Source organism: Chanos chanos, chromosome 9, assembly GCF_902362185.1.
Source record: "Chanos chanos chromosome 9, fChaCha1.1, whole genome shotgun sequence".
Lineage (NCBI taxonomy): Eukaryota > Metazoa > Chordata > Actinopteri > Gonorynchiformes > Chanidae > Chanos > Chanos chanos.
Window position 1 is genome coordinate 30,064,520 of NC_044503.1, and position 19,180 is coordinate 30,083,699.

Genomic DNA, 19,180 nt, shown 5'->3' on the forward strand with positions numbered 1-19,180 from the left:
AACAAAAAAAAAAAAACCTTTTTCAGCCATCCAGAAACCGCCAATATTTAATATTGTCTATTTCAAAGAAACACCTCAATGCCTTTACACATACCAGCCTCCAAATTTGTGCTCACTGGACATGTTCAAATTTGGTTTTATTGCCACAACCTGGCGCTGTGAAATTTAATGTCATTTTTTGGGTTCCTTTAGCTCTCTGCGAAACAGCTGTAAAAGGTGTACTTTAAAGAAACAAACTGAAACAAACACTGGGCTGCAGATGCAAAAGACAAAAATAGAAATACAACTGCTGGAACATCAGTTCAAGGTGGTTGAGGTGCCCACGGGTGGATGATTTTACTTGTTTGAACAACATAAAAAATATTAATTACTGTACTGCATTTGTACTTGCAAGAAATAAAGAAGACTTCATAAACAGAAAGGCATACTGTCTTTATTTGACACTGGGGAGGTGATGGGTCAATCAGAACTGATGGTAGCGTGTTGTGTCTCTGACCGCTCTTCCATCTTGTGCATCAGTGGGGTGGTCAGGATCGTTATCAGGATCATCGACTAGTTGAGTAGGGTGTTTGTTCTCCTCTAATTGTGGCAATGTTGTGCAGAATCACACATGCTACAATAATGTCACAAGCCCTTTCTGAGCCTATGAAGGCACTGGAACTGGGTCTTGAGCATCCCAATGGTCATCTCTACCCTGTCTCGTGTCCTGCAGTCAGCCAAGTCATAACATTGCTGTGGGCCTGGCTCAGGATCAGGGTAAGGGGTTAACAAATAGGGCTGGTAGGGGTACCCTCTGTCACCGAGCAGGTAACCATCGAACTCCCTTATGATAATGTGAGGACACAAATTAAACTTTCAGTTACAGTAGAATAAAATATTGATTATAATGCAATATATATATTTAAACAGGCTACCTTTTTTTGCGACCACTGTCTCCATAAAACAGCAATGTAATTCATCTCGCTCCTTTGCTCTTTCCTCTGTTCTCTCGGCGCAAACAGTCTCATCCAAAACCTCCAATGGGGCTAAACATCATAGAACACTTCATATGGCAACATAAAGGAATACAGCATTAGGCAATGCAATCAAACAGGTCTTCTTCCAAAGCAAGAAATTATTTCCATGCTACAGATATACTTCGTTGTCATCAGACAGAGAGAAAGAGAGAGAGGGAGGGAGAGAGAGAGAGTAAAAAGGATGACATGAAAATCACCAGGGGGGTATTTCAGAAAGCGAGTTTAACAAACTCTGAGTTTAATCCTGAACTCTGAGTTGATGAACCCTGAGATGGGAAACTGAGTTTTCGGTTCCAGAAAAGCTGATCTGAGTTGGTTCGATCAACTCTGAGCATGTTAACTGTGAGTTAAGCGCATGCATGACTACTATAAAAAGCCATCATCAATGGACCTCCGATACTACGATTCACCATGGCAACCAGAGAAAACAAAAGTCGGTTTACTTCACCCCGCTGCAGTTACAAATTCGTGTTTATGGCGAGTATGAGCACATTTTTCAAAAAAAGAAAAAAAAGGGGGGGGGGGTGACACAACTGCATCAGCAAAGGCAAGACAATTGGCGTGTGAGAGAATTTCTGCCCGAGTCAGTACGTAAGTTTGAATGCAGAAGTCTATTCATTTAACATGTAAGCACACTTTCTGTTAATATTACAAGTGGAAGTGGTGGAATGTAATTGAATAAAATTCTATTTTCATTTAGGAGCAATCCCATGGGCACAAAGCGCACTTGGCAGCTGCTGAAAATGAAATATAAAAACATAGTTCAAACAGGTAAGACACATTTTGCTTAGCCCTATAGGCTCATGATTGTACATCATTTGGGTTTTAATCATATTTGACATATTAAACAAGGTAAATGTCATTCAGTGGCTATTTAAATTTGGAGTATCTTTAACCCCCAACAGAATGCTGTTTTTAAGACACACAAATGTCCTCTCTCCTAATATCCTGCTTAGCATATTAACATTTGGGCTGTAAATACTCTCAGAGATTTTGCCAATTATAGTAGTTTAAAGTATACTGAAACAGAAAGCTCTTCATAACAGGATGATGATGAAGACACGTTGTCTGCTGCCACAGAGAGGGCTTCAGAAAGGCCTACTATGGTTTACATTAATATTATGTATGGTAGCTACTGATATTTCTCTCCTTATTAAAATGTTTTTACATTCTTGTGTGGAACTTTGAGTTTAAAATGCACATTGAAGGGATGACACGTTCTTATCCTTTTTAACAGAGCATGACTGGGCATTACCAGGAGGAGAGTCCATCAATCTCCACAGCACAGATTGACACTGTTCAGCCGCCTGTTTAAGTTTTACCTATTTGTCTGTTGAAGCCATCTAGTGGCAATTAATAGTAGTGCAGCCTATTTTAAAGACAGGAAGTAGGAAGTAGTGTTCATTTAGTGTTCGCGTTGCCAAGTTACAGCTATGTAACGGTGTTTTCTCTGTCCTGTTCCGTCCATCGTACACAACTTGTTAGGCGTATTGTCCGTAAGTGAGTTCGTTAATTATAAATGTGTCGATATACAAAACTATATATTTCAAGTGTTTGGGGTGAATTGTTACTTTATTAATTGATCACATTACTTTGTCACATCTCTAATTTCGACGTGTCATTTTGTGTTTGTTTCAGTTTTACAAAAAAAAGAACTACTTAATTAAACTTCAAAACGGAATTCTGGTTCTCCTGGAGTTATTAAGTAGGTGTTTAAGCTGTCTGGATAGCTAGGCACAGGGACCTATAGCGAGGCCAGTACAGTAAAAGGACAACAATACAGCAAGTTGTATACATTGGAGAGCATCCACGTGGAACACTACTCATCCCAGAGTCAAGCAACCATCAACTCAACATGGCAGGTAGCCACAAGAGTTCCAACAGTGTCAGAGAGCAGATAGAAAACAAGATCAAAGAAGAAAATGAGGATCTTCAATCTCTACATACCCGTTCAAGTAGGTCATCAGCCAGTTCTAGGGTTAGCCTGGCTATCGCTACAGCGCGGGCAAAAGCCGAAGCAGCCCAAGCCAGAGCAGCCTATGCTCAACGGGAGATAGAGTTAAAGGTTGAACAAGCCCGCCTTCAAGCCACCCTCGAAGCCCTTCAGGTAGCAAAAGAAAGAGATGCTGCTCAGGCTGAAGCAGAAATGTTGGAAGCCGGTTTGATTGAATCTGATCTAGGGTCTGCCGTTAAAACTCCTATTCCTCTTTCACCTCAAAAACGCCTACAGCACACTGAAGATTACGTAAGAGATCAACGCCGTATGAATTCAACACCCCACCCTATTGTTGAAGATATGCAAGAAGCAAATCCAATACTTCACGCACCCAACATTACAGGCATAAGGGAAACTGGACATCCTAGTGATGGTTGTGGAACCCTTCCCATCAAACCCGAAGAGCATGTGATGGACCACGCAGGAAAAAGGCCTTACATTCAACATCGATCGCCTACTCAGCTACATGGGGCCTTCAGCAGAAACCCATATCAGGCAGAGTATGACAGAACCCCTACCACTCATGACCTCGCTAAGTGTTTAGCTCGCAACCAGCTCGTGACGACCGGCCTAACCACCTTCGATGATAAGCCAGAAAACTATTGGGTATGGAAATCATCCTTCCAGAATGCCATCGCTGGATTAGACCTGACCGCAGGAGAAGAGCTTGACCTTCTCGGTAAATGGCTTGGCAGAGAGTCTTCAGAGCAGGTCCGCAGGATGAAGGCAGTCAACATCAGAAACCCGCCACTTGGACTTATGATGGCTTGGGAGAGGCTGGAAGAGACATATGGCTCACCAGAAGCCATTGAGCAAGCTCTATTCACCAAACTTGAGAACTTCCCAAAGGTGACCAACAAAGACCCACAAAAGCTCCGTGAACTTGGAGACCTGTTGCTAGAGCTTCAGGCAGCAAAGCTGAACGACTACTTACCTGGTCTATCATACTTAGACACCTCCAGGGGGATTCATCCCATCGCAGAGAAGTTGCCATATAATCTCCAGGAAAAGTGGACATCATTCGGGTCAAAATACAAGCGTGACCATAATGTCAGCTTTCCTCCTTTCCCTGTGTTTGTTGAATTTGTGCGCACAGAAGCTAAGGCACGTACAGATCCCAGCTTCAACTTCCTCACTTCTCAAACACCATCAGGTAGAAGAGAGCGGCCAGACAGATACAACAGAACATCCGTATCTGTCCATAAGACAACTGTGTCCCCACCTAGGAAGTCTGGAGGTGAGAAGAAATCAGTGGATCACAACAAACTCTGCCCTATCCACGAGAAGCCCCATCCGCTGAGGAAGTGCAGAGGCTTCAGGGAGAAGACCCTTGAAGAGCGCAAGCAATTCCTTAAAGATAACTCCATATGCTTCCGATGCTGCTCATCCACTGATCATTTTGCAAAAGAGTGCAAGGTCGAAATACAATGCAAAGAATGCCAGAGTGACCGTCACGTGTCAGCCCTCCATCCAGGTCCTGCACCATGGAGATCCAAGTCTTCCCCTCCCTCTTCAGAGCATGGCGGGGAGGAAGACAGGGCAACCAATCAGGATGTTACCTCTAGGTGTACTGAAGTATGTGGAGAGGGAGTTAGTGCAAGAGGATGTTCGAAGATATGTCTCGTCAGCGTTTATCCAAAGGGGCACCGTGATAAATCTAAGAGAATCTATGCTATACTCGACGAGCAGAGTAACAGATCTCTGGCGAGATCAGAGTTCTTCAATGTCTTCAACATACAAGGTGGTGAATTTCCATACATGCTGAAGACATGCGCGGGGCTCAAAGAGACAGCGGGGCGAAGGGCCTGTGGTTATGTAATAGAATCGGTCGACCAGAAGATCAGTCTTCCTCTACCTACACTCCTTGAGTGTAACCAGATCCTCAACAACCTCTCAGAGATACCGACTCCTGATGCAGCCCGTTATCACAGTCACCTGAGTAAGATTGCGGATGAGATACCACCTCTGGATCCTCAAGCAGACATACTCCTGCTGCTTGGCAGAGACATCCTGAGAGTACATAAGGTTAGGAAACAAATCAATGGGCCTCACAATGCCCCATTCGCCCAGAAGCTGGACCTTGGATGGGTCATTGTCGGAGAGGTCTGTCTAAGGGGGGCTCACAATCCATCTGAGGTGAGCACTCTCAAGACTAGCGTCTTAGAGAATGGTCGTCCAAGCTACCTTCATCCCTGCAGCAGTCAAGTGCATGTCAAGGAAAGATTTGGTCACATCACTACGTACCAAGCTTCTCCAGTGATTTCCTTGGACAGTTTACTGCCAACGCCAGATGAGGAGAACCTGGGTCAGTCCATCTTCCATCGCACATCCAGCGATCACAAACTCGCCCTTTCCATGGATGATGTGAGGTTTCTCCACATCATGGACAGTGAGGTCCATCAAGACAACTCCAACAGCTGGGTTGCACCTCTGCCCTTTAAGACACCCAGGCAAAGGCTACCGAACAACAGAGACTGTGCTTACAATCGTCTCATATCACTCCGTCGGACCCTAGAGAAGCGCCCCAAGATGAAGGCACACTTCCTGGAATTTATGGAGAAAATGTTAAACAACAAGCATGCAGAGATAGCTCCTCCATTACAGGAGGGCCAAGAGTCCTGGTATCTCCCCTCTTTTGGAATCTACCATCCTAAGAAGCCAGAGCAGATCCGCGTCGTCTTCGACTCCAGTGCAGCATATCAGGGGATTTCACTAAATGATGTGCTGCTCAGAGGCCCCGACATGAACAACGCCCTAGTGGGAGTGCTCATGAGGTTCAGAAAGGAGCCTGTGGCCATCACCGCTGATATCCAGCACATGTTTCATTGCTTCGTGGTGAAAGAAGACCACAGAGACTTTCTTCGGTTCCTGTGGTATCGCGACAACAACCTTAACAGCAACATTGTGGACTATAGAATGCGAGTCCATGTCTTCGGGAAATAGCCCTTCCCCAGCTGTTGCCATCTACAGTCTAAGGAGAGCAGCCAGGGAAGGAGAAGAAGACTTTGGCAGCGATGTGAGAAGGTTCATCGAGCGAGAATTCTATGTAGATGATGCATTGAAATCTTTTCCCACTGAGGAAGAGGCCATCAGTGTCCTCAAGCGTGCTCAAGAAATGCTTGCTACCTCCAACCTTAGGTTGCATAAGGTGGCCTCCAACAGGCAAGTAGTCATAGATGCCTTCAGCCCTGAAGACCGGGCCAAAGATATCCAAGATCGGAACCTCTTCACTGATGAGGTGCCCCGGCAAAGGAGTCTAGGAGTGTCCTGGAACATAGCGACAGATGTGTTCATGTTCCAAGTTGCTGCTGAGTCAAAACCCTTCACCCGACGAGGAGTTCTGTCCACGGTGAATAGCATTTATGACCCTCTCGGCTTCCTTACCCCAGTAACAATACAGGGAAGGCTACTCCTAAGACAGCTCTCTGTACAAGCTGAAGATTGGGACTCACCTCTACCAAAAGACATGGAAGCAGAGTGGGACAGATGGAGAGACTCGCTCCAGGATCTCCAAGAGCTCAAAATACCTCGAGCCTACACATCCTTCTCAGCCACTAATGCTCGGTTCAGGGAGCTCTGTGTCTTCGCGGATGCATCAGTGAAGGCAGTTGCAGCCGTGGCCTATTTGAAGGTAACCCATGACGATGGTCATGTGGAAGTCGGTTTTGCCTTTGGAAAGGCTAAGCTGGCGCCACAACCAGAGCTCTCTATCCCTCGATTAGAGCTGTGTGCGGCGGTGCTGGCAGTTGAGATGACAGATATGATAGTTGAGGAAATGGATCTAAAGTTTGACAGCATTAAGTACTACACAGACAGTAAGGTGGTACTTGGTTATATCCATAATCAATCCAGGAGATTCTACGTCTATGTGAACAACAGGGTCCAACGAATTTGCCAGTCTTCAGCTCCTGAACAGTGGCAGTATGTTTCCACCAATCTTAATCCAGCAGACCATGGGTCTAGATCCATACCAGCATCCCTTCTGGGTAGTACGACATGGCTCACGGGACCAGCCTTTCTTCAGAATCCATCCTCACTTACACCAGAGCCTCAGGAGACTTACGATCTTGTTGACCCTGTCTCTGACCCCGAGGTACGCCTACAAGCGACTGTTAACATTACTTATGTCTCTAAGGACATTCTAAGCACCGCACGCTTTGAGCGCTTCTCCAACTTTAATATTCTCATCAAAGCAGTAGCACACCTAGTCCACATTGCTCGTTCCTTCTCTCGGGTAAGGCAAGGAAACAACTGCTATGGGTGGCACATCTGTCGCAAGGCCCCGTCAGAAGAGGAGTTGGAGAAAGCTAAATTACTGGTCATCAAGAGCGTGCAGCACGAGTGCTACGCAGAAGAGTTCAGGTGCATTGAAACATCAGCCAACCTTCCTCATCATAGCCTTCTGCGGAAGTTGCATCCTTTCATTGACAGCACCGGACTACTCAGAGTTGGGGGTCGCATCACACAGTTGCAGTTAGGCACAGACGAAACAAACCCCGTCATTGTTCCGGGCCGTCACCATCTGGGAACCCTCATTGTACAACATCACCATCAGGCAGTGAAACATCAAGGGAGGCATTTTACAGAGGGTGCCATCAGAGCATCTGGAATCTGGCTGGTTGGAGCTAAAAGAAGCATCGCTAGTCTGCTCTTCAAGTGTGTCATCTGTAGAAGGCTTCGCAGGAAAACAGAGTACCAACAGATGGCGGACCTACCAGCTGAGCGGTTACAGGTAGCACCACCCTTTTCTTATGTGGGTGTAGATGTCTTCGGGCCTTGGGAGGTAGTTTCCCGTCACACCAGAGGAGGGCATGCCAACTGTAAGAGATGGGCAGTGCTGTTCTCATGCATGTGTACACGAGCCGTGCATATCGAAGTGATCGAAGCCTTGAGTGCCGGCAGCTTCATCAATGCACTCAGAAGGTTTTTCGCTGTCAGAGGGCCAGCAAAGCAACTACGCTCAGATTGCGGCACAAACTTTGTTGGTGCGAGCCGAGAGCTGGGAATGGATGGATCTTGCTCTGACTCACAGAGTGTGGAGAAGTATCTGCAAGAGCAGAAATGCACCTGGGTATTTAACCCACCCCATTCATCCCATATGGGCGGCGTATGGGAGAGAATGATTGGTATTGCTCGTCGCATCCTGGACTGCATGCTCCTTGAAGGGAAGTCACGTCTAACTCATGAAGTTCTGACGACCCTCATGGCTGAGGTCAGTGCCATTATGAATGCAAGGCCTCTCATTCCTGTGTCTTCTGATCCAGAATCCCCTGTCATTCTCACTCCCCTGGTGCTCTTGACACAGAAAACTGGAGCTCCCCCACCTCCGCCTCATGACTTTGGGAAAGGAGAGCTTCTCAGGGAGGAGTGGAAGCGAGTTCAGAGCTTGGCAGAAACCTTTTGGAGCAGGTGGCGCCGAGAGTACTTGAACACCCTGCAGAGCCGGCACAAATGGATAGAAAAGAGGCCTAACCTCAAGCAAGGGGATGTTGTCTTAATGAAAGATGCCCAAGCAAAAAGAAATGACTGGCCTATGGCTGTCATCACGAAGGCCCTTCCAAGCCGGGATGGATTGGTGAGGAAAGTGGATGTGAGAGTGATCAAGGAAGGCAAGCCAAAGGTTTACTCCAGACCTGTGACAGAACTGATCCTTCTTCTGTCTCCTGAGGACTCTTGAAATTAGTAGTAATAGTTATGTGGGGTCTCCTTTGATAGACCCCAGGCGGGGAGTGTTCAGCCGCCTGTTTAAGTTTTACCTATTTGTCTGTTGAAGCCATCTAGTGGCAGTTAATAGTAGTGCAGCCTATTTTAAAGACAGGAAGTAGGAAGTAGTGTTCATTTAGTGTTCGCGTTGCCAAGTTACAGCTATGTAACGGTGTTTTCTCTGTCCTGTTCCGTCCATCGTACACAACTTGTTAGGCGTATTGTCCGTAAGTGAGTTCGTTAATTATAAATGTGTCGATATACAAAACTATATATTTCAAGTGTTTGGGGTGAATTGTTACTTTATTAATTGATCACATTACTTTGTCACATCTCTAATTTCGACGTGTCATTTTGTGTTTGTTTCAGTTTTACAAAAAAGAACTACTTAATTAAACTTCAAAACGGAATTCTGGTTCTCCTGGAGTTATTAAGTAGGTGTTTAAGCTGTCTGGATAGCTAGGCACAGGGACCTATAGCGAGGCCAGTACAGACACAGTGAGATGTTCAATAAATGCCAGGTTAATTCTGCATGTAGAACTGTAGAATTTAATGTCATCCTTATGTTTTCCATGCTACCGATGTACTTCGTTGTCGTCAGACAGAGAGACAGAGAGAAAGAGAGAGAGGGAGGGGGAGACAGAGAGAGAGAGAGAGAGAGAGAGAGAGAGAGAGAGTAAAAAGGACGACATGAAAATCACCTGGATTGCCAGCAGAGAACCGAAGAAAAACAAAGAAGGGACAGAGAGAAAGAGAGACAAAAGAAAAAAAAAAAGAGAAAAGCTTACAGCACCTGGTATTCCCAGGCGGTCTCCAGTCCATGTACTAACCAGGCCCGACCCTGCTTAGCTTCCGAGATCGGACGAGATCGGGCGTGCTCAGGGTGGTATGGCCGTAAGCGAGAGTGGCGGCGGCACAAGCGCTATTTGAAGATGAACAAAGGATCCACCGTTTGTCTTCCCACTCCTGCCTCGCTTTAAGAGCGCACCGGCACAGACGCGCGGCTAAATACCGCCCACACCGACCCTGACTTGCGCCAGCACATTATGACGTCACACAGCACCTGCAACCTGCAACAACTTCTTCAAACAGCGCCGCCTCACACGCTGCACTAGACCCGCTTTAACCTCACCATGGGCAAATCTAGCGCTATTTTACAAGTCTTGTGGGTCTGTGACTTAGAACGCCACAAAAGCGTACAGTAAACGTTTCAGTGCAAGAGTCACATTTCTGACAGTTTTCACTAAACCCACTCTCTGAAACAGGGCCCAGAAGACTTAAAACACGTTCGGATTTTACGTAAATCATGACATTCCTGATTAAAAATCATGTGGCACTCCTATGGTGAGGTGAATCATTACAAAGATGATATTCTTCACCCTAACCAAAGGCGTAACATCAAACATTTGCAACATATTTCACATAACATTGTTAAAAAAAAATTGACATCCATGAAATTCTTTTGAAAAGGAGAACCCAACAAAAACAGTGGCATCTAATGGATGTATAGTGATTGTTGAAGCACATTTGACAGGAGTTTTAAAGATTGGAAAACCAGCAATCACATAATTGTCTTTTGATCAAAAGTAATCTCACTGTTATTGCCATGTGTCCTTTGACTGTAATTGTGATTAATTTGATGTAATACTTTTGGGGTTTGCTGATTCATGTCCATACTAGTTATTATATTTTAACTGGCTACTCCCAACGGTGGCTGATTTAAACATGCTTGTTATTTTTCACAAAAGAGACAGAACTAAACTTTGTTCTAATCAGAGTGAAAGGAACATAATGTTTTATAGTCCCTAGCAATGTACAGACTCTTTACAATAGAGCAGAGCCAGCCCTGACCAATTTGGTGCCCTAGGCAAGATTTTAGCTGGTGCCCCTTGCATCACAGCCACTTCCACTACCAATCATTGTGTTCCTCCCCATCTCGTACTTCTGAGTGGGAGACCCTCCCAGGCAGTAGCATGTCCAGCTCACAAACTAGAATCAGGGTGCTCACTCCGATAAGATTAACTGACCCACAGGGTGACATGATATCATTGACTTGACGTGCAAATGATAGAAAACCAATTGCACAAATGTCACAATTCTGAATTTTTTTTGTGTGTGGGTACCCCTTGGCGGCTGGCCATGTTACCCATACCTCAATCTGCCTTGCTAAGAGTCATTACTCACTGAACATATCTCTGTCAATACATCAGACATTTACTGATATGTCTATGGCCTTTCTCTAATTAATTTTCTTTGAAATAGTTTGACTGTAAATATAGATACATTAAACAGTTTTGCATGCTGTGTTATTTCATGTAATTTCAATATAAGAATGCATATGCATTCCATGTGACCTTTATGAAACTTCAGAGAGGGTGTGATCTGGATTGTGCGGCTCAAGTGGAAGTAAAACAATAAAAAAGAGGATGTGTTGATGCTGCTATCGTCAACACAGTTACTTGATTGCAGCTATTCAGCTATCGCATTCATTCTCTCTCTCTCACTCTTACTCTCATTCTCACACTCACACAGAAACTGCTTAACAACATTATAGCCTTTTATATATATATATATATATATATATATATATATATATATATATATATATATATATATATATAAATATGGGGGTGCAGTGTAGGACTGAAGTTAGACTCCAGTATGGGCTGCATTTAGTGTTCTGATTGCCTTGGGGAAGAAGCTCCTACAGAGCCTCTCAGTTTTGGCCTTGAGGTTGTGTGACCACAGCCTGACCGCAACCACAGAAAGAGTCCATGGTTAGGGTGATGGGGGTTCTTAATAATAACAATAATAATAATAATAGCAACAACAACAAACACTGTGATATATCATGAAACTGCCAGAATCTTAAAAAATATTGTGATGCAAATGCTTGGTCATACCGCCCAGCACTACTTTCAGTATAATTAACTCAAGTCACCACAACCTAAACTCAAAGAGCACACTTTTCTCCAGATGCAAACGCTAAGCCTCAAAATTGTTAACACGCCAATCAGAACTGCATGGTCAATAAATGGTTTTTGACTTCTGTAGAGAATTTTTGAGCTGGATGCCAGGGCTGACCCTTATGAGTACTGTACATCTTCACTGATGAGGCAGGGTTCAACCTAAAAAAAAGGCGCAAAAGGGGGTGCAACATCATTGTTCACTGTGCATTCATACAAGTTCCTGGCCAGAAGGAAGGTAACATCACCCTATGTGCAACCACCAGTAATCACGGCATCCACTATGCATGGACTCTTCCTTACATGTTTTGCCAGTGAGACATTGTGAAGGTCCGGTTTTTGACCCAAACAGCATATACAGTAGCATTCCCTTATCCGTGAATATCAGAGGTAGTTAATATAGTACTGTTTTGAATTTCTCTCACCAAGGTGTTCCTGAAAGGCTTCTCTAGTTAATCAGTGCTGTGATTTTACAAATTCAAAATTATTTCTCTGAAAAACTTAACAATTTGGTAGCAATGTTTTGAATTAATCCCTCCAGTGTGTAACAAACAGTCATGTAGTCTGTGTTTTTGACAACTTGTGTGTGTTGTCTGAGGGCAAAGCTAAATTGGGACCCAGAAGTTAGATGTTTGTACTGTTGGGTGTGAGTTTTTAAAATTTTGTGGGGAGATTTGAGAAAATGCTGAGTTGTTCCAAGAATTGTGTCTTGGCAGCTAATAAAAAATGTAGCTGTTTGGCCAAGATCAGACGTGTGGACTCCAGTCACCAGACTTGGACTCGAGTCAGAATCGAGTCAGAATTTTGATGACTTCAGACTCGACTCAACAAAATTAAAAATGACTTGCAACTTGACTTTGACTTTAATACCAATGACTCTGGACTTCACTCAGAATATCCCTCTCTGACTTGTAATTACTTTACATATTTCATAGGTTAAAATATTAAATTTATTCATTTTATCAAAAAAAGTGTGCAGCTATTTACTGATCCTCTTGCCCACAAGGGACTTCAGTCGAAGAGTGCACAATGACTCGTTTAGGACTTGAAGCATAGGGTTAAGCACCTGGCCAAGAAGCATGTTGGTAATGCAGACTGTGTAAAGAGTTTTGAAAAACAGGCTTCAGTATTGACAGATGGTTATTAGCAATTGAAAAAAAACTGTTACATGGAGCTCCTGTTTCTTTTCTCTCTCTTTCCCAAACACAGTCTTCATAGTCTCCATCATATAAACTTCCACCATCATCATCCTCATTTTTCCTCTTCGTGAAGTTCTGACCATCACCCTCCATGAGATGACAGAGAAAATCAATTAATCAATGCTCTTAAGAAAAGATCCTGGTTAACTTTTATCAAAGAGGAAATTGTTTTAAAATGTCACGTTCACAAATTACTCTACTCCATATTGTTTATTCAAATTTATTCAACTTTATTAAATATATTTTCAGCTGACACTGTCTTCTAATTTTATAAGAGATATGCACTGTACAAAATAAAATTTATACCAGTTTTTAGAAAATGTACTTTCTGATCAGAAATAACATGAATGAGTGTGACAACAACAGTAGAAATATTTCATTTTAAACAGAGACAACATCAGACTTAATTTCGCTGTGTCACTGTAACACTACATTTCACCGGTAAGATCCTCAGAGGAGAGAGTTCACAGCCATTATAGAAAAATGGAACCATTCTCTCAGTAAATGTGTGTCTGAATGTGTGCAGGCGTGTGTTATTTCGAGGGTCAAAGAATAAGAGTTTTCCTCTGTCCCAGTCCAGTTCCACTCTGATCCTCTGGAGTTTATTACTTACTGTCAGTGGAACATATGACCCCCCTGAAGCCAAGGACTTATACTGACCATCATATAACCCAACACGCCAAACACCAGTGTCAAAGAATATCTTTCCCTTCCTCTGGTTAGACTCTGTGGTCACACCCAGGGACCAGAATGTACTGTCCCCAACATCAACATCCCAGCAGTGTGTCCCTGAGCTAAAACCCAGAATGCCAAACACACATGGATAGAAATCAAATCTCTCTGGATTATCAGGAATCTGCTGTTTCTTATCACTGTATCTCACACTGGTCACACTGTTAGACACGGTGAGACGTGGTTCTGCAGTGTTGGGGTCCAGAATCACAGGAGCTGAAGAGAAACAGACAGTTGGAGAGATCAAACATACAGTATGTTTACATATTTATACTTTTATTCATTTGTCTAGATGGATTCTTTAGACCTAGATCAGTGAAGAGAGAGAGAGAATGAAACCAATACAAAAAAACAGCACATAAAGCAGTGGTTTGTATAATAATAAACCAATTAATAATATAATGTAGTATACATAAAGAAATATAAATATACCAAAATAAAGTAATATAATGGTAAAGACTGTGTAAATACATCTGAACTACAGTGATGTCATTTCAGGGAGTACTCGGTAAAATGTATGAAATACACTGTTGTGTGTGTTCAATTAGTTGTGTGTGTGTGTGTGAGCGCATTGTACATTAAACATGTAATAATTAAAGTGATAATGTAATAATATACTTGTCATTTTATTTCATTTTTATTTATTGGCTATAAAGTGTCACACCTCCATGATGCTTATCCTTACTGTTGCCTCTTTCAAATAGCTGCTCAAAAACCTGACCAGTCCCCCCCCCCCACACACATACAAACACACAAACCTACTATCTCTCTCTCTCTCTCTCTCTCTCTCTCTCTCTCTGTCTGTCTCTCTGTCTCTTTCTCTTTAGGATCTAAGACTACTTCTTTGCGCAACTTTTCATTTGAGATTGAACTTTACCTCCACCACCTTGTCTCCACCTCTCGTGGGCCCACCACCAGTGAGGGGAGAAAAGGGGCTGGGTGCAATGCCACATGGGTGGCGGGTTGGGGCAGATGCCCCGGCAGACTGGACTTACGGTACAGAAACTGACATTTGCCACGTAGAATGTCACCTCTCTGACGGGGAAGGAGCCGGAGTTTGTGCGGGAAGTTGAGCGATACCGATTAGATATAGTTGGGCTCACACACACCCTTGGCTCTGGAACCAAATTCTTGAATGGGGGCTGGACTCTCCAGAAGTTGCCCAGGGTGAGAGGTGGCGGGCAGGTGTGGGGTTACTCGTTAGCCCCCAACTGAGTGCCGCTGTGTTGGAGTTTGTCCTGGTGAACGAGGGGGTCACCCTATTGCGACTTTGGTTTTCAGGGAGGAAATCTCTAGCTGTTGTGACAGCCTACATGTCAAACAACAGCTTGGAGTACCCAGCCTTCTTAGAGGCACTGGCAAGTGTTCAAGTGAAGGTGCCATCTGGGGACTCAGTAGTTCTAATGGGAGTCCTCAATATTCACGTCAGCAGTGATGGAGAAACTTGGTGATTAAGAGGAACGGCCTACCTGATCTGAACTTGCGAGGTGCTTTGTTGTTGGACTTCTATGCGAATTATGGATTGTCTATAACGAACACCATGTTTGAGCATGAGGCAGCTCACAAGTGTACCTGGTACCAGAGCTGCTTAGGCCGACGTTCGATGATTGACTTTGTAGTTGTCTCATCAGACCTACGGCTGTATGTTCTAGACACTTGGGTGAAGAGAGGGGCAGAGCTGTTAACTGATCTCCACCTGGTGGTGAGTTGGATCATATGGCGGGTGAGGCTGCAGGGCAGACTTGGCAAACACAAGCGTGCAGTGAGGGTGAACTGGGAACGGCTGGCTGAAGACCCCATCCAGAAGTTCTTCAACTCACACCTTTGGGGGAGCTTCTGTCTGATCGCAAGGGAGGCTGGGGACATGGAGTCTGAATGGACCATGTTAAAAGCCCCCACTGTTGAAACGGCAACTTTGAGCCGTGGCCAGACGGTTGTCAGTGCCTGTTGTGGTGGGAGCTCAAGGACTCAGTGGATGCCATTGGTGAACGAGGACGTCAGCCCTTCCGGGCTTGGCTAGCGCGGGGGACCCTGGAATGGGCTTAGAGATACCGGCTTCAGCGATGGCAGTCGTGGAAGCAAAAACTGGGAGATGGGAGGAGTTCAGGGAGGCCATGGAGAAAAACTTTCGTTTGGTCTCAAAGAGGTTCCGGCAAGCTGTGAGGCGACTCAGGAGGGGCAGACAGGGCCTAATCCAGGCTGTTCTCAGCAGGGATGGGGAGGTTGTGACCTCGATTAAGGATGTGATCAGACAGTGGAAAAAGCACTTTGAGGATCTAAATTCGACTGACACAACCTCTGCAGAGGAGGCAGGGCTGGAGGATTGGTGGGGGTTATCACCCATCTCCCTGGCAGAGGTCACTGAGGCAGTCAGGAAACTCCACAGTGGCAAGACGCCAAGAGTGGATGAGATCCACTTTGAAATATTAACGGCTCTGGATGTTGTTGGGCTACCATGGCTAACACGTCTCTTCAGTGTTGCATGGAGGTCCAGGACAGTGCCTGTGGAGTGGCAGATGGGGGTGGTGGTTCCCATTTTTAAAAAGGAGGACCAGAGAGTGTGCTCCAATTATCGGGGTATCGCACTGATCAGCCTCCCTGGGAAAGCTTACTGCAAGGTGCTGGAAAGGAGACTCTGGCCAACTGTTGAACCTTGGATTCAGTAGGAACAATGTGGATTCTGCCCTGGCCGTGAAACAGCGGACCAGCTCTTCACCTTTACACAGATACTGGAAGGATCATGGGAGTTTGTCAATCCAATTTACATGTGTTTTGAGGATCTGGAGAAAGCTTACATTTGTGTTCCCCGGGGTGTCCTGTGGGGGGGAAGCTGTAGGAGTATGGGGTGACAGCTTCGCTGCTGCAAGTCATTCAGTTTCTATAACCGCAGTGAGAGCTATGTCCACATTCTTGGCACAAAGTCAAGCTTGTTCCCGATGGGTGTTGGACTCCACCAGGGCTGTAATTTGTCTCCAATTCTGTTCATGATTTTCATGGGCAGGATTTCAAGGTGCAGTCAGGGGGTGGAAGGTGTCCAGTATGGTGACCTCAGGATTGCATCTCTGCTCTTTGCAGATGATGTGGTCCTGTTGGCCTCATCAAACTGTGATCTCCAGCAGGCACTGGGGCAGTTTGCAGGTGAGTGTGAAGCAGTCAGGATGAGGACCAGCACATCCAAGTCTGAGGCCATGGTTCCATGCTGGAAAAAGGTGGCTTGCCCCTTCCGAGTAGGGGGTGAGTTACTGCCTCAAATGGGTGCATACAAGTATCTTGGGGTCTTGTTCACGAGTGAGGGTAAAATGGAGCAGGAGATTGACAGGTGGACCGGGGCGGCAGCGGTAGCCATCGTGGTGAAGAGAGAGTGGCACCAAAAGGCAAAGCTCTCAATTTACCAGTCGATCTTTGTTCCAATCCTCACCTATGGTCACGAGCTCTGGGTAGTGGATGAAAGAATGTGATAGTGGATACAAGCATCAGAAATGAGTTTCCTCCAAAGAGTGACTGGGCACGCCCTCAGGGATAGGGTGAGGAGTTCAGACACCTGGGGTGAGCTCGGAGTACAGCCACTGGTCCTGCGCAGTAAAATGAGCCAGTTTGGGCATCTAATGGCTAAGGAGTAGAAGGCAGCTCCAGGGGTAAGTCTAATCATCTAACCATCATTACACAAACAAATAAATAGCCTTAATTTCGAGAGAGAAAGAGAGAGAGAGAGTGGGGCTGTGTGTATGTGTGTGTGTGTGTGTGTGTGTTAAGATTCGGGGGTCAGGATTGGTCAGGCTTTTGAGCAGCTATGTGGCAGAAGTTATAGTAAGGGTAAGTGTTATGGAAATCTGACACTTGATAATAAATGAAGCTTAAAAATAGTATATTATTACATTATCGCTTCAATTATTACATTTTTAATGTTTTGTTTTTTTTTTTACCCCAATTAATAATGTAATAACTTATTACATTATGGGCAAAAAGCTATTATGTTACTGGTTAAGACATTTTATTAATGGTTATTACATTATCAACTTTTACATTAAGAACGGAAAAAAATATTACATTAACAATAGCTATTACATTATTGGCTGCTACACACCCTGTTACACTCTAGGATTGAATCCACTCTCTTAAGTCACATATGAGATTTGTATCTCTGTTGATATGTATTTCATTTATTGTATATTGTTTTATTATAAGATGAGCCGTGTGAAACACTTAAATTTCTGATGAGTAATTTCTGATGCCCTTACATTTGCCCTGTGTTGTGATCTGTGTGTTGTTTCTCACACTGCCATATGAATCCATGTCTTTTATTCACTAGAATCTCAAAAGGAAACATTTAAAAAAAAGGAGAAACAGAACAAATGTGACTGGGAGAAACTACTGTCACATCACCATCTCTCTCTCTCTCTCTCTCTCTCTCTCTCTCTCTCTCTGTGTGTGTGTGTGTACACCACAACTGTCTATGCTGTTATGCACTTTAAAATTGTTCCACTCAGGACTGTACATTCACTACACATTCTATACTCCTATACTCTTATATCTATCTATATTTTTTATATTTCTACATTTCTCCTCTATCTATTTATTGCACATGTACATATATATTCCTTTTTTATATATCTCCTTATATTACCTTTATATTTACCTTTTATCGTTCTTTCATTATTATTATTTACCTGCTGCATTTTGCAAGTTTAGCTGGCCCCGAGCCCAAGAATTTCATTACTGATGTCCACATTGTTATCTCGTAAATGACAATAAAACTCGAAACTTCTCTCTCATCCCCTCCCCAATATTTCACAATTTAATCTGCCTTGTATCAACTTCAGCCTTTTTTAGGAGTACTTTCTTACCAGTACCTGATGAAGACTGTGAGGCAGTGATCATAAATACATGAACAACATGCATTACAGAATGACTTACCAAATCTTTCTTTTTTGTCTAATTATCTATTATATAAACTCACTGTATTGAACAATTTCCTGCATGTTCCTCCAAACTCTGAACCTCAGGTTGCCCAGGTGCTTTGCCACATTGATCAGTGCACCTGAAACCATCTGTGGATCCTGCAGGGTGCACTGGGTTCTGGAATAACATTCAGGAGTCAGTGCTGCTGTGGGTTTTGTATCACAGAAAAAGAAGAGAGTTAAGAGACAGGTTACTTACCTTTTCATTGTGGCCTCAATGTTCTGTGAAAACATATTATAAATAAACAGGTGCCTCATTTATCAAGTATCAAGAGAGAGAGAATTAACAGAGACATTAAAAGAAAGTGTGAGACCTGTTTAGGTTCTTACTTTAAGGAGCAAAATGTCTTCAGCTTTTATCTCCTCTTCTATGGCTCTGATTATGTCTGAGAGAGAGGAAATCTCTCTGCTCATCTCCTCAATCTTCTCCTTCATCATCTGACTCTTCTTCTCCTCTTCCTCCCTCAGTGCAGTTATCCTGACTGTCTCTTCATCTTCTAGAAACTGGTGAAGTTTCTCAAATTCTTTTCTAATTTGTGTCTCTGTGTGTTTAGCCTGAGTCTGAAATGGGAAACATGAAAATATTTTTCATATCACTGTACACTGTTTG

General features: G+C 44.0%; 1 protein-coding gene and 1 non-coding gene across 2 annotated transcripts in view; both read right to left on the reverse strand.

Moving 5' to 3' along the window:
* The window catches only part of LOC115821613 (tripartite motif-containing protein 35-like), a 50,027-nt gene that overhangs the window by 29,799 nt on the left and 1,048 nt on the right, over positions 1 to 19,180 (reverse strand). The window lies entirely within an intron of this gene.
* Positions 9,497 to 9,615, reverse strand: LOC115821894 (5S ribosomal RNA). The gene has a single exon (XR_004025589.1). It is a non-coding gene; the product is annotated as a 5S ribosomal RNA (ribosomal RNA).